At 47.0% G+C, this 14,399-nt stretch overlaps 1 long non-coding RNA gene across 1 annotated transcript; it reads right to left on the bottom strand.

The window, feature by feature from the left end:
* Nucleotides 1-12,529: 12,529 nt before the first annotated feature.
* Nucleotides 12,530-13,992, bottom strand: LOC120696174. The gene is made up of 3 exons (XR_005684030.1): nucleotides 13,689-13,992; nucleotides 13,006-13,056; nucleotides 12,530-12,875 (listed from the first exon to the last, which is right to left on the bottom strand). It is a non-coding gene; the product is annotated as an uncharacterized LOC120696174 (long non-coding RNA).
* Nucleotides 13,993-14,399: the final 407 nt, after the last annotated feature.

Here is a 14,399-nt window from a genome sequence, read left to right as displayed (position 1 = left end):
CCGGCCTATACCCCTTGAGCCGGCCGGCCTAGGCCTCTCTGGTCTCGGTTCGGGCTCCAAAAATTCAGGGAGACACTTCGGAGAATTGCCTATCTATGTTTTATAGAAAGTGTCCTATGAAAAGGTTCGGAGAAGAGAAAGAAAATTCGGGAGAAAGAAAGAAAGAAAGAAAATGTATGAGAAGAAAAGAATAAATGAAGGGATTCTATGGTTAGAGAAGTGCAAAGAGATATCACCTTGTTGTTTGAGAACAATATCCTCAATTCCAACCATATGCAATCCGACAACGAGGACGATGCTTGTGCCTTGAAGTCAATCTTTTTATGCCTTTGCACATGTCCACCATTCTAAATCTTCTTACCCTTGAACCCTTTACATTATGGAGAAACTCTCATGATCATTGGCTCGGAAGGTAAGCAATCATTAGAAGGTTTTCTTAATTTGACAATATATTTATATACTTTGCTAAGCCTCACCTATAGCCCTACTTTATACTTGAGAGACTTTTGGGAGAGGAGAGCTTGCAAAATAAAAATAGGATAGCCACTTATATTGAGAGACATGAAAGGGCTTGTGCAAGAATTTTTGGTCTAACCTTTGTTGCAGGGTATTTTGCTTCTAAAAAAAAGAGAAAAACCTCCAAGGATGGCAAGAAAAGCAAGTGTTGTCGATATTCGAGTTGCCGGCTAAAGGTAAGAGTTGTGGAGTAATATTGGATGAGTTTTTAAACGCCCATGATATGATTATCCTTGCTGCTCCTCTGACCTTTGTTTGAAGAAATATTGTTAGACTTGTTTGCATAAGTAAATTTTGCAGTTCGAGAACTCTTGAGCAACCCATGGAAGGATTTGATGATTTGATGATTTGATGATTTGATTTGCTCGAGGACGAGCAAAAGCTAAGCATGGGGGGAATGTTGGCGCTCCTTAAGTATCCATTTTATTATACAATTAGGAGTTGTTTTGGTAAATTCTTCGGGATGATTCATGTACTAACCCGCTACTTGGCACCCGAACTTGACCATTTTCGATTTTGTCCTGGATTTTGGAGCATGTTGTATTTTGACAGGAATTGGGACATTTTTGGAGATGTTTTGACGCATGGTTACAACTGGGCTAAGATGAGGAATAATAGGAAGAATCAACACGCAAAAGATGGGACCGAAAGGGGCCAGAAAAGGCCCAGGCCAGCCGGCCTGGAGTCCTTGGGCCGGCCGGCCTAGCCCTTTTCGGAGCCCAATCGGTCTCGGTTTTCTTCGGCACGAAGTATGCGTCAACCCTAATCTATGTTTTACCAAAACCACCGACCATATCTGCCTATAAATACCCCGAAGCCGCCGTCAAAAAAGAGGATCGTAGGAGGACCGCAGAAAAGATCGCAGAGAAGAGCATCCAGAGATACATTCGAGTTAGACACAAGAGAAAGGCGACACCGGACGCCTCATCATCCCTCGGCGCCGCTGCAAGTTGGAGGACAGCAAGGGATCCATCCCTTGCCGGAGATTTCGTCACCATGATCGACTACGCTTCGCTTAGCTTCATGGGGTAAAGTCCTCGTTTGTTCATGGGGTTGTAAGGAGATCTTGAGTTGTAATTGCCGAATCCTTTAGGAGATTGATCTATCACGATTCTTGTTGATGATGCTTTGATGCCTAATAGTTCGCGACTTGGCTTTGAGTTTGCTTTGCTCTTGCACGGTTTACTTAGATTACATCAACTATCGTGTTCTTGTTGATTCGTTACCGATTATCCTCGTGTAGTGACAGTATGCAGGAGGGAAAGGTTTTGATCTTGGAACACACCTTTGGTAGATTAGATCCGTTCTTCGTTGCTTGGCGATTACATCTCTAGTGATCCTAGACCCTATGGACAAATGCTCTTCATATCTTGTGCACACATCTATCTTTGCTCACTAGTCTAGATTAGATTAGATTGGTTAGATTAGATCTATTTCACACTCAAACACTCAATATAGATCTTTTACCAACATCATTAGTGCTTAGTTAAGCATAGTAATACACTTGTTCCGTGGATTGATAAACCTTGGGGGAATACTCTAAGGGAAAAGCTATACACGATCCGTGCGCTTGCGGTACGTAAATTGGCGCTTTAAGAAGCGTCAACAATGTACACCTCCCCGACAAAATGGTGACTATCAATGCAACCCTAGAGCCTGAAGAGGAGAAAGAACTTCTCGAGTTCCTCCGCAAGAACCAAGATGTTTTTGCATGGTCCGCCAACGACCTTCGGGGAGTTAGCAGAGACATCATCGAGCATCGCCTGGACACCCACCCAAACATCAAGCTGAAGAAGCAGAAGCTTCGCAAAATGGCAGATGAAAAAGTCGCAGCAGTCAAGGCCGTAGTCCAGAGACTGCTAGATGCAAATGTCATTAGAGAAGTCAAGTACCCAACATGGCTGGCAAACACTGTGCCGGTCAAAAAGAAGAACGGCAAATGGCGCATGTGCATTGACTTCACTAACCTCAATAAAGTCTGTCCGAAGGATGATTTTCCATTGCCAAGGATCGACAGAGTCGTCGATGATGCAGCAAATAGTCAAATAATGTCTCTACTAGACTGTTTCTCCGGATACCATCAGATCTGGATGAGGAAAGAGGACGAAGAAAAAACAAGTTTCATAACTCCCTTCAGCACCTACTGCTTCGTGAGGATGCCCGAAGGACTAAGGAATGCAGGACAACCTTTTCAAGAATGTCTTCTGTAGTCTTAGAGCATCAACTTAGAAGTAATGTCCTGGCTTACGTTGATGACATTGTTGTAACCAGTTCAATAAGAAGCAACTACGTGGCAGACCTGGCCGAAACCTTCGCAAGCTTAAGAAAAGCAGGACTGTCCTTGAACCCGAACAAGTGCATTTTTGGAGTACACAAAGGAAAGGTTCTAGGATGCCTAGTGTCCACCAAAGGCATCGAAGCAAACCCTGACAAAGTAAAAGCTCTTTGGAACATGGAGGAGCTAAAGTCCATCAGGGACGTACAGAAACTAACAGGGCGGATTGCAGCCCTAAACAGATTCATTCCACGCTCTACAAACCGAAGCCTACCATTCTTCAAGGTCCTTCGCAACGCAAACAAATTTGAGTGGGGCCTTGAGCAAAGCGAAGCCCTCAAGGCGCTAAAAAACCACCTACAGAACATGGTCAAAATGACCTCACCTGACCCGAAGGATGTGTTGCTCCTATACATCACAGCATCCTACTCTGCCGTCAGTGCCGCGCTCGTGCTCGAGAGAGAGAGAGCGAAGGAAAAAAGAAGCAACTACCTGTATATTTCGTATCCGAAGCTCTCGCAGGCTCGAAGCTTCTGTACTCAGAGCTAGAAAAAATCGCATATGTAGTAGTCATGTCTGCCTGGAAGCTTCGACACTATTTTGAAGCTCACAAGATAATCGTGGTCACAGATCATCCCTTGCATGACCTGTTCAGCAACAGAGAGGCCTCAGTCAGAATTGCAAAATGGGCTTCGGAGCTCTCGGAGTTCTATATAGACTTCGAAAGAAGAACAGCCATTAAATCACAAGTACTAGCAGATTTCATTGCAGATTGGACATCCCCAACATTCAAGGAAGAACCTTCGACTGAAACTTGGATCGTGCACTGCGATGGGGCCTGGTGTAACGACGGAGCGGGAATTGCTGCAATCATAGTCTCCTTCGGGAGCAAAAACAAGATACGCAGCACGACTTACCTTCGGCAACCTAGAATCATTTACCAACAACACAACCGAGTACGAAGCCTTGCTCCTGGGACTTCGCAAAATGAAAGCCCTTGGCCAGCAAAACTTCATAGTCAAAACAGACTCCAAGGTTGTCAGAGATCACATCGAAAAGGACTCAGAGGCAAGAAAACCCGAGCTTATCAAGTACCTTGATGCAGTTAGATCCATGGAAAAAATATTTCAAAGGATTCGACATCGTTCATATCCCGAGGCACATGAACGACGAAGCAGACAAACTGGCAAAGGCAGCATCAAGGAAAGAGCAGCTACCATCAGATGTATTTCTCGAAGAAATCACAGAACCTTCGGTCAAGCCAAGGAAAGAAAAACAGATCTCAATCATCTCAGCCGAAGATTGGAGAACACCTATAATGGAGTACCTTCGGGGAAACATTGAGCTGCCAAATGAGAAAGAGGAAAAGAAAATGTTTCAAAGAGCTAGGGGATACTTTATCTCCGAGGGAGAATTGTTCATGTCAGGCGTAACCAGCCCATGGTTAAAGTGCATCTCAACGACCGAAGGAATCGAGCTCCTCAAGGAAATTCACTCCGGGTCTTGCGGATCCCACATTGGCTTCAGACAACTTGTCTCCAAAGCCTTCAGGCAAGGATTCTTCTGGCCAACAGCCCTAAAGGATGCTCAACACATAGTGAAAACATGCCAAGCATGCCAAATGATGGGCCCAAAGTCCACAAATCCTTCGGAACCAATTCAGCTGATACCCCCCACATGGCCTCTTCAAAGATGGGGAATTGATCTAGTGGGCCCCCTACCCACAGCTCAGGGCAATTACAAGTACGCAGCAGTTGCTGTTGAGTACTTTACAAAATGGATCGAAGCCAAGCCACTCATCAACATCACATTGGAAACAATCAGAAAATTCTTTTGGCAGAACATCGTCTGCAGATTCGGGGTCCCAAGAGAGATCACCGTCGATAACGGAAAACAGTTTGATTCGCAGCTCTTCAGAGAATTCTGTTACAGTCTGGGCACGAAGGTAATCTTTGCTTCGGTGTACCACCCACAATCAAACGGGGCGGTCGAAAGGGCCAATGGCATCATCTTCGGCAGCATCAAGAAGTGTATGTTTGATCAGAAAAAGGGTAAATGGGCAGATGAACTCCCGAAGGTCATCTGGTCCCACAACACCTCAGAATCAAGAACCACCAAGTTCACTCCATTCAGGCTACTATATGGTGCCGAAGCAATGACACCAGAAGAGCTTAAAAATCGAAGCTTAAGGGTGACCCATCAAGTCGAGGGCACACCCTCTGAGGACAAAGACCTCATAGAGCTAGACATCCTGCAAGCTTCGGAAAATCTAGAAAAGTATCAACAAGAAACAACGAAGTGGAGAGACAAGAAAATAGTGAAAAAGGACATCGCAGTCGGAGACTGGGTCCTAAAAAGGAAGCCAAATGCCGAAACCTCCGGCAAACTACAACCCAAGTGGGAAGGACCATTCCTTGTAATAAAAAGCAACAGGCCATGGTCATTTCACTTGTCCGACGCCGAAGGAAATGAGCTGCAGCATCCGTGGAATGCCGACAGCCTCAAAAAATACTACATTTAAGTTTGTAAAAAGGACGCATCGCGAAGCTATAAGCGATCGCGGACCTTCGCATTTATTTTCAGTTATTTCATACAATGTAAACGGGCCGTACTCTTTTCCTCACAAGGGGAAACTCCGCACAGGAGGTGAGGTTTTTGACGAGGCGGACCCAGTGTAAACTATCTAAATACAATGAATTTTCCCCAAACAGTGTCACTCTCGCCTAAGTAGCCAAAATGGCAAGCTTCGGCAAGCATCTGCATGCTAAACAAAACAGTAAGTTAGCAAAGTATGCAGAACCCGCAAACTTTGCATACTTATCAACGCAAACGCACAAAAAGTGCAAAAACGCCAAGGGGCTTCGACCTTTTAAAAGGTCCGAACCAAAAAAACCTTCGGCACAAAGGCACAATAAGTGCAAAAACGCCAAGGGGCTTCGACCTTTCAAAAGGTCCGAACCAAAAAACCTTCGGCACAAACGCACAATAAGTGCAAAAATGCCAAGGGGCTTCAACCATACAAATGGTCCGAAACCAAAAACCTTCGGCACAAGAGCACAATAAGTGCAAAAACGCCAAGGGGCTTCGACCATACAAATGGTCCGAAACCAAAAACCTTCGGCACAATGGCACAATAAGTGCAAAAACGCCAAGGGGCTTCGACCTTTCAAAAGGTCCGAACCAAAAAACCTTCGGCACAAACGCACAATAAGTGCAAAAACGCCAAGGGACTTCGACCATACAAATGGTCCGAAACCAAAAACCTTCGGTACAAAGGAACAATAAGTGCAAAAACGCCAAGGGGCTTCGACCTTTCAAAAGGTCCGAACCAAAAAACCTTCGGCATAAACGCACAATAAGTGCAAAAACGCCAAGGGGCTTCGACCATACAAATGGTCTGAATCCAAAAAACTTCGGCACAAGAGCACAATAAGTGGAAAAACGCCAAGGGGTTTCGACCTTACAAATGGTACGAACCAAAAAACCTTCGGCAAAAAAACAAACGCTCAATAAGTGCAGAAATGCAGGGGCTAAGACCTTACAAGTGGTCCGAACCAAAAAACCTACGGCAAAAAAGCGACTCGAAAGAATCGAAAGACATATGCCAGTAAGGGGGGAGACGTTTTTTCTTTCCGAACCCTCGGCATCCATCATTCGACAAACCAATGAGACAACGCCGCGCAGGTAAGGGGGGAGACGTGTTTCCAAGAACAAAATTTGCGCGCATTGCCTCTTATGGCAGCAACTTGTTACCCGAACGAATCACGACCACCAAAGCACTAACGCACCAAAAGCACAAACCCCAAATCTTCGAAATGGGGACACCAATGAACCAAGTGCGAGAAAGGGGGGAGACGTTTTTCTCAAAATTCCTCTCGCACTTTACTCCTCGGGTCCTAACTCCACTAACGAAGCCAAAGAATACAGGAAGCGTTTTTACCAAGTGTAACAAAGCACCTCGAAGGATGCACTTATCATAACATCCCGAAGGATGAGAACAAAGAATCTCGAGGGATGCACTCATCAAAGCATCTCGAAGGATGCACACATCAAAGCATCTCGAAGGATGCACACATCAAAGCATCTCGAAGGATGCACACATCAAAGCATCTCGAAGGATGCACTTATCAGAACACCTCGAAGGATGCGAACAAAGCATCTCGAAGGATGCACACAACAAAGCATCTCGAAGGATGCGCAGATCAAAGCATCTCGAAGGATGCGCATTTCAGAGCACCTCGAAGGATGAGAAGAAGTAATCTCGAAGGTTGCATCCAGAAGGACAAATCGAAGGATACGCACAGAAAGGCAACCCGAAAGGCGCAATAATAGGCCTAGAAAGAATATTATACACTATGAAAATCTTTGCGAAGGTAGCGTTCAGACAACAAAGCGAAAGTTACAACAAATCACGACCGGACCAGCATAAGTACTCCGCAACGCTGCATCCAGGATGAGCAAGGCTGAAGGCCTCCCAGCTCATCAATACCCTAGCACTGTTTGTGTCCTGCAGTATGGGAATATTTACAAAAAATTCCAAGTCCTCGAAACAAATCCCCACAAGCTAATCTTTGGACCTGAGCCCCGGAAGAACCAGCAGCACCATTCCCCGAAGGAGATCTCCGATCCTCGGACATTCGATTATCCTCCGAAGGCCGATCAGGAGACGCCTCCTGCACCAAATAGACAAAACCAATCAAAAAACAAACAAAAGACAAAGCGAAAGGTTACTGAAAACTACCCTACCTCAGCAACTGCGGCCGCCAGAGTCCGAACAGCAACCTTGCCAGAAGTTTCCCAGAAACGCTAAAAAAAAGCAGCCTTCAACTCTTGAATTTTTGCCACCTCCACTGCCAAACTTTCGTACGGTACATACTGAAAACCATCCAGTCGGGCAAGATCAACTGCGCCGACACGAAGAAGATTTCCAACAAGCCCCTCGAAGGAAACAGAGGCCGCGTTGTCATTTGCCACGCTCATCACCTCGCCAAGGCCCTCGAATTCCGACATCAACCAGTCCAAAAGCAAAAAGAAAACTTGAAGACCTTCGACCGGCTTAGGCAAGGGCAAAGGCTCAGCTCCAAGGGCACCAAGAGCCTTCTTGTACTCTTGGTACACTCCTTCGGCCCGTCTGGCAACCTCGGGTATGACCCGCTCGAGTTCAGCCATTCTAGTCTGAACCCATTCCAACTCTGTGATCCTACTCTTAAGGGCAGATTTCTCGTTTGCATCCACCTCAACGGTCCTCCGAAGGCTCTCTAGAACCTTCTCGTTATCCAAAGTGGTTGACTCCAACTTCGAGCACTTAACCTTCACTTGCTGGTTCTCCTCTCTCAGAGTGAGAACCTCCGCCTCAGCCCGCCGCAGTTTATCAGCCAGACTTAATCTCTCGGTGGTGCTTTTCTCCCGAAGATCCGCATCTGCCTTAGCCTTTTGCATTAACATCCGACTGGCATGGGTAAGCTTCTTACTTAGCTCAGCAACAATGAAAGCAGTGTCGGAGGTAGAAGCCTCTGCCATGGCTGCATTAAATCCTGAAACAAAAACAAAATCACCTCCGGGAAAACCAAATTTCGAAGGAATGCCAAACGTAATCAGACGCCACCCTACCCCTTTCAGGAGGGAGAATCCCAGTCGTGCCAGGCCCGTCCATCGCGGCCAAGAGCTGCTGCATCGACGCCGACACAGCTGCAAAAAGTAATATAAATAAAAACTTCGAACAAGTTAGGTAATCAGGAAAAGCCTAGTAGGTGAAACTTACCAGACTCATCGAAGGTCATCCCCTCCAACGCCTCCACCTCTCTATCCGAAGGGGGAGCAGAAGAGCCACCGGGAATCTCCCCACCCCTTAGCACCATCAACGTCTTGCCAACCAAGATTTCTCCCTATTCGATGTTCACCGCTAGAACAGGCTGTGCAGCGGTCGGCGCCTGAGCTGGACCTTTCGGAGCGTCAGCCGTCGAGTCGGTCACCCTAGGCTCGGGAGGCTTCGGGATGTCCGCAGGCTTGGCCCCAGTCTTGACGAGGCTTTGAATCCTCCGTGCTTCATCGTACCTTCGGAGGAACAATGAAGATTAATCAGCACTTTCGCCACCTCAACCCGACGGCCGGAACCGAAAAGTATGGTCCCGTACTCATCACTAAGATCATAACGGGATCTAAAAAGCCTCCCCTCGGGAACTACGATCTCCCCGCCCACCGTCCCCATGAGCTCTTCCATGAATGAGGGCGTACCGCTATCGCCCGAAGACACCTCCTCATCTCGCGCCTTCCTCTTGGCGCTCTCAGCCCTCGCAACGGAAACCTTCGTGCTCGAAGGTTTCCGACCACGCCCACGTCCACGCGTGCCAATAGCCCCGGAGCTCCCCGCCTCCCCCACCTTAGCCTTGCCCTTAGATTTTGACTCAGGAACCTCCGAACCAATGTTTCCCGGTGGCGTCATTCTGGGAATGGCGTTCGCTGGAACCGGCCGAGGCTCGTAAGCAACACCCATCTCAGCCAAACAACGGTTCAACCGAAGGTTCCCTCCGCACACCTCCGCCAAAGAAAGATACTCCTTTTTGTTCCAAGGACCCAGTATCTCCGCAGCCTGCCGCTCCAGTTCATCCACAATAACTTCGTCACTAGAGCCCTCGGGCCTCCGAAGCCCAAAAACCGGAGAAGTCACATCATACTTCAAACCAACAAAGTGCTTACGCTCGAACCTCGATGGAGACCAGCCAGCAACAAGCGGCCAAACCTTCGCAGCCAAAAATTCCTCAACAGCATCCCTGCCACCACAAACTTGGCAAGCCGTCATGAAGGCCTCCAGACAGGATTTGAAACCTGGCCCGCGCTTGCTGAAGGCAGGCTGATAGACATGATCGAATATCTCAATGTCCGAAGCAAGCAGATACTTCTCCTCACCAGAACCTTCGGGGTCAGGGAAGCCAATCTTGGCGTAAAACCAATATCCTAACCAGTTCCCCTCCCACTTGTTCTTGTAAGCTGTCGAGAGCATGACCTTTAACAGACCGGTCCTTTTGTTCGGCTTACGAGGTACGAAGGTGCAGCAGCCATTCTAAACCTCGCTAAGTTCCGAATCATCATCTATGTAAACCTTACGAGGCTGGCAGTGCAGCTGGAAAAGCCTACAAAAGGCATCAACAGACACTTCCCCTCCGAAGTTGCGCACCACCCACATAAATTTGGCCAAGGCAACAATTCCGTTCGGGGTAAAATGGTGTAGCTTCACGTTGAATGGCTCCAAAAGCTTCGGCACAATTGGATCCATCGGAAGTCTAAGCCCAGCTGTAAAAAAATCCTTAAAGACCACAACCTCGCCGGTCTCCGGTACAAGAATCAATTCTGCCCCGGAGGTCGACAAACACCCTCGGCGAAATAGCCCTTCGTAACGTAGAAGTCTATCATGCTCTGAGATACGACAAATGGCTCGAAAAGCAAAGTCTTACGTTTCTCCGGAGCCATCAGTTCCGACACGTCCACAGACACAGCCGAAAGGCTCTCGCTGGACTACTGTTGCTGAGAAGGCTGCGAACCACCCGCCTCTCCTTCGGAAGCTGGACCAGAGTCTGTACGTAGAACCGTCCTCTTAATAAATGCCATAACTACAAAAATAAATAAAAAACAAAGTCAAATCAGGAACAAAGGCTCAAACGAACCTTCGATCAACCTCGCTGTCTGTTTAGTGCGAGCCATGAGCAACAAAGTTACTTACACCGAAGAAAACGAGTAGCTTCACCACGCACGAAACAAGAACCTTCGGACAAAGCGCTTTATAGCAAAAAGCGACGAAGGAACGCAAAGCTTGAGAGGGCACAGGGTTTACCCCACCCCCCTCCTCCGCTTATATAGGCGGTGAAAAGGAACAGTTCCAGTGGTAAAACCGAGGAGACGGCAGCCCAAGCGGCGCAGTCAGAAAACGACACGTATACAACAAAAACCGACCGTTGCAGCCGACGGTTCGGGAGACATTTTTTCCTCGGGAGCTTCCCGAAGGTTACACGCAATCTTCTTCATTAACAAGGGTTCGGACCGTCGGCTTCGGACCACGCCCTCGAGGGGCTACTGTTGGGGATTGGACCTTCGGATCAAGCCCTCACCCTCATAAATGCTCCCTAACCTGTTTGCAGGGCCACAACGAAATGGAGCCAAGCATACCTGAAGGTATCGGACGAACTCTAAGAAGCGCAAGCTCAGAAACCATGACCTTCGGTCCGAAGGATATAACCTTCTGAAGGCCGAAGGCAACGGGTGGCTGCACAGAGGCGCCAGCCCAAACACCAAGACCTTCGGACTGAAGGGTACCACTTCCGTCGTGCCGAAGGTGGCGACCGGCCACCCGGAAGAATAAACTCGAAGATCAAGACCTTCGGGAGAAGATCCCACGACCGGGGACGAGGATGACGGCTGGTCTATCGTTGATGAAACTTCCAGGGCCCAAACTCCCGGAGGTACCCGAAGGTTGTCGTGTCCTTCATCGGTTGAAGACATGTGAGCGAAACGTGAATATGTGAGAAGGTCGGATCTGTACACCTCCCGAATACGTGAGAAGGTCGGATTTGTAAACCTCTCATCTTGTAATATTACCCCGGAACCGGCTAAGAGTGAGCTGTAAATGAGTTGGGAGGGGGCAATTTAGGAAAACCCGGCCGAGGGCTAGGGGTATAAATAGCCCCCTCTCTCCATAGTGTAAGAGGTTGAATTTTCTAATCACTATTGGAGAGTTCGACACATTTTCATTGTCACCCTTCTTACTGTTCATGCTCCCTGTCTGGGCATCTACAAAGCAGAGATCCCAACACTCCTCTTAACGTATCTGTGTTTCCGGCGGATGTTCTTCAGTTCTGAAAAGTTAAGTTCCCATGCAAATCAGCCGGTAAAACAGTAGTCACATTGCTATCTTTTATGTTTCTTCTGGACATAACCAGAAGAGATTTATGTACAGGAGTAACCCGAATATACATAGATGGTCGTCAAATACTGAATTTTTGAAAGAAACTGCTGGAAAACGCAATGAGGTTTGAGCAAACAATTGAGCTTATCATCCAGGCTGGGCCGTCAATATACCGACGGATGATCTTGCATGCTGGAACCTATTGCTGACTAATGGATCATCTTCAAGCTGTTGCTGACCAAATGGATCATGTTGGAAGCAAAGATTGTTTGAGTTGAACTCACACGAGTTGCTTCTGTTACAAATATACAGGTGACGCCGACAAGGAGGTCCACGCCGTGTAAGATGGGGACGGAGGCCGCGGCGAGCCGGCGAACAGAATGAGAAGGACAAGGAAGCCTGTGAGATCGAACCAATGCACTGGCAACGCTCGCCGTCGCCGCGCCGGCGAGCCTCGCCCATCGCTGGGCAACATCACTGCCGGATATGGCAGCCCTACAGCAGCTGAGCATCATCTCAAGAGAAAAGGAGAAATGGACTAGGAGCGGCACGGTGGGAGATATCCGATGGGGAATTGGGTAGGAGCGGCAGTTGTGTGCTAGAATCCACGGGCCTCCACCTCCCGGCTAGCGCCCCCGGCTGTCGCTCCTTCGCGAAACCCACCGCACACAACTGATGACGAAGGGTGGAGACGAGGGAGAATTGGATGTGGAGGAGCAGACCACGGCGCCGGCGGCGAGGCGATGATGATTGATGAACCTTCGCGCCGCAAGCTCTGACACTGCGTTGCCCCTTTTAAACTGATGCATCTGGATCTCGTGTATTTTGCTGACTTCTTAAAAGGTTTAAATCTTCTGAATGGATTCAACAGAGTATCTGAATTTTTTTGGGCAACCAGCATGTCTGAACTTTTGTCAGTCAGGATCCGATTGCGAACAGATACACTTGTATGTCACTACGATCCGTCATGGATATACAGTTTGTGGTAGTGTGCACATTTAGCAGTGAGTACGCGAAGTGGCTGTTAAATAGCCCTAATTCGGTCCCTCAGGTTGGCACTTCATCAGATTCAGATGAAGTGAATGACTGCATAACATAAACTGGATAGCCAACCTTGATGATCCTTCCTTCGCCGTTTGCTGACATGATAAAGATTTTCCAGCAGACCGCATTTTGTCCAAAATACACCTAAAAATTGATAAAAGAAACCATGGATTTTCCATGATTTAGGATTTTAGGCTATTATATATGAATCTATTTTCATGAGCACGGTGGACTAGCAAACATGAAAGATAGTAAGATGCAAAACAGCAATCACCTGCCATTCATTTTTGTGGCTTGGAAGCAGCACTTCACTGGACCAATATGTCTGCAGAGGTTCAGATGGTTCAGTAAGCCTAAGGTATTCCAGTGCCTTGACTACATCAGCCAGCACAAAGCTCCTACCTCATAAGAGCATAAATAAGTCAACTAACGATTATCAGTTATTCAACCTACTTACATTATCACATAACTCAACAGATGATCTGGCCATTCAGGAATTAAAAAAATTGAAAGTCACACCCTAGGACCAAAGTCTTGTCACTGATTTTATGATGGAAAGAAGAGGAAAAGGAAAGAAATTAGGATACCATAAAGAGTAACAGTTCAGTTGAATATCAGATCAAACAACAAGCCAATTGACCCATTCAATTATCTATCAGTTACCATGATTCCTTTTCACATAGACATTTCACAACTAGCTTCGCAACTAGTACACTGATAACCACAATATCATTACCAGTATTTTTACATTGCTCACACATAATTCAACCCACTCTCTGATGTATCTCAGCTAGTATGCCAGGCAAGCTTGAGATAAAAGCGCTTGTACAGCCTTCATTTCGATTAATGACATTATGCAGGCGTGTTTCTTCCGGGGAAAAGATTTTTTTTTTTACCTTGCAATTGCCACAAAACTTCACACCTCGAAATGAGGTTTGAGATAGCAATTGAGCTTACCATCCACGCATCAGCAAGGATGAGCTTGCATGCTGGAAGCTATTGATGATTAAGTGGATCATCTTCAAGCTGTTGCTGATGAAACATAGATTCAGACAAGACGGGGATGGAGGCCGCGGCGACTCGAATGAGGAGGAGGCAGTCTGTGAGCTCAAACCAATGGACTGGAAACGAGCGCCGCGCCAGGGTTCTCACCCGTATCCGGACAGCAGCATCAGGCGAACACAAGCCTGACCGCCGCTGGGCGTCTCAATCAAGAGAAAAGAAGGTGGTTGTTTGAGAGACTACCCTACGCATGGCCGCAACTCGCAAATGTCCTTCACATGCATACAGCTATTCTTTCAGGTACCTTTTGGAGGTGTGGTCCGTCCCACCATAGTGAGCACACAGAATAACTGACATTCAGATCCTCAATGAGAATATTTCCAATTCATAAGGCTCTACTCTAACTTTAGTGGGAGGAAAGATGCACTTTCAACTCAAATAACACGCCAGCATGAAAATCGGGAAAAATCTGTACTTTCAACCCAAATGTTAATGATCCATTTGCATATTCAGCTTGAGGGAGTCGCTACTATATACTAGTACCTTTTCTTTTACATTTTCATGTTCTTCTAATAACCTCTTTATTAAAAAAATAGGTTGATTTATTTTTCTTTGGAGGATATTAGGATATGTCATGTATTTTTTTTGTTATCTTCTGATAACGTA

Source organism: Panicum virgatum, chromosome 2K (genome assembly GCF_016808335.1).
Source record: "Panicum virgatum strain AP13 chromosome 2K, P.virgatum_v5, whole genome shotgun sequence".
Taxonomy (NCBI): domain Eukaryota; kingdom Viridiplantae; phylum Streptophyta; class Magnoliopsida; order Poales; family Poaceae; genus Panicum; species Panicum virgatum.
This window is presented reverse-complemented; position numbering and strand designations above follow the sequence as displayed.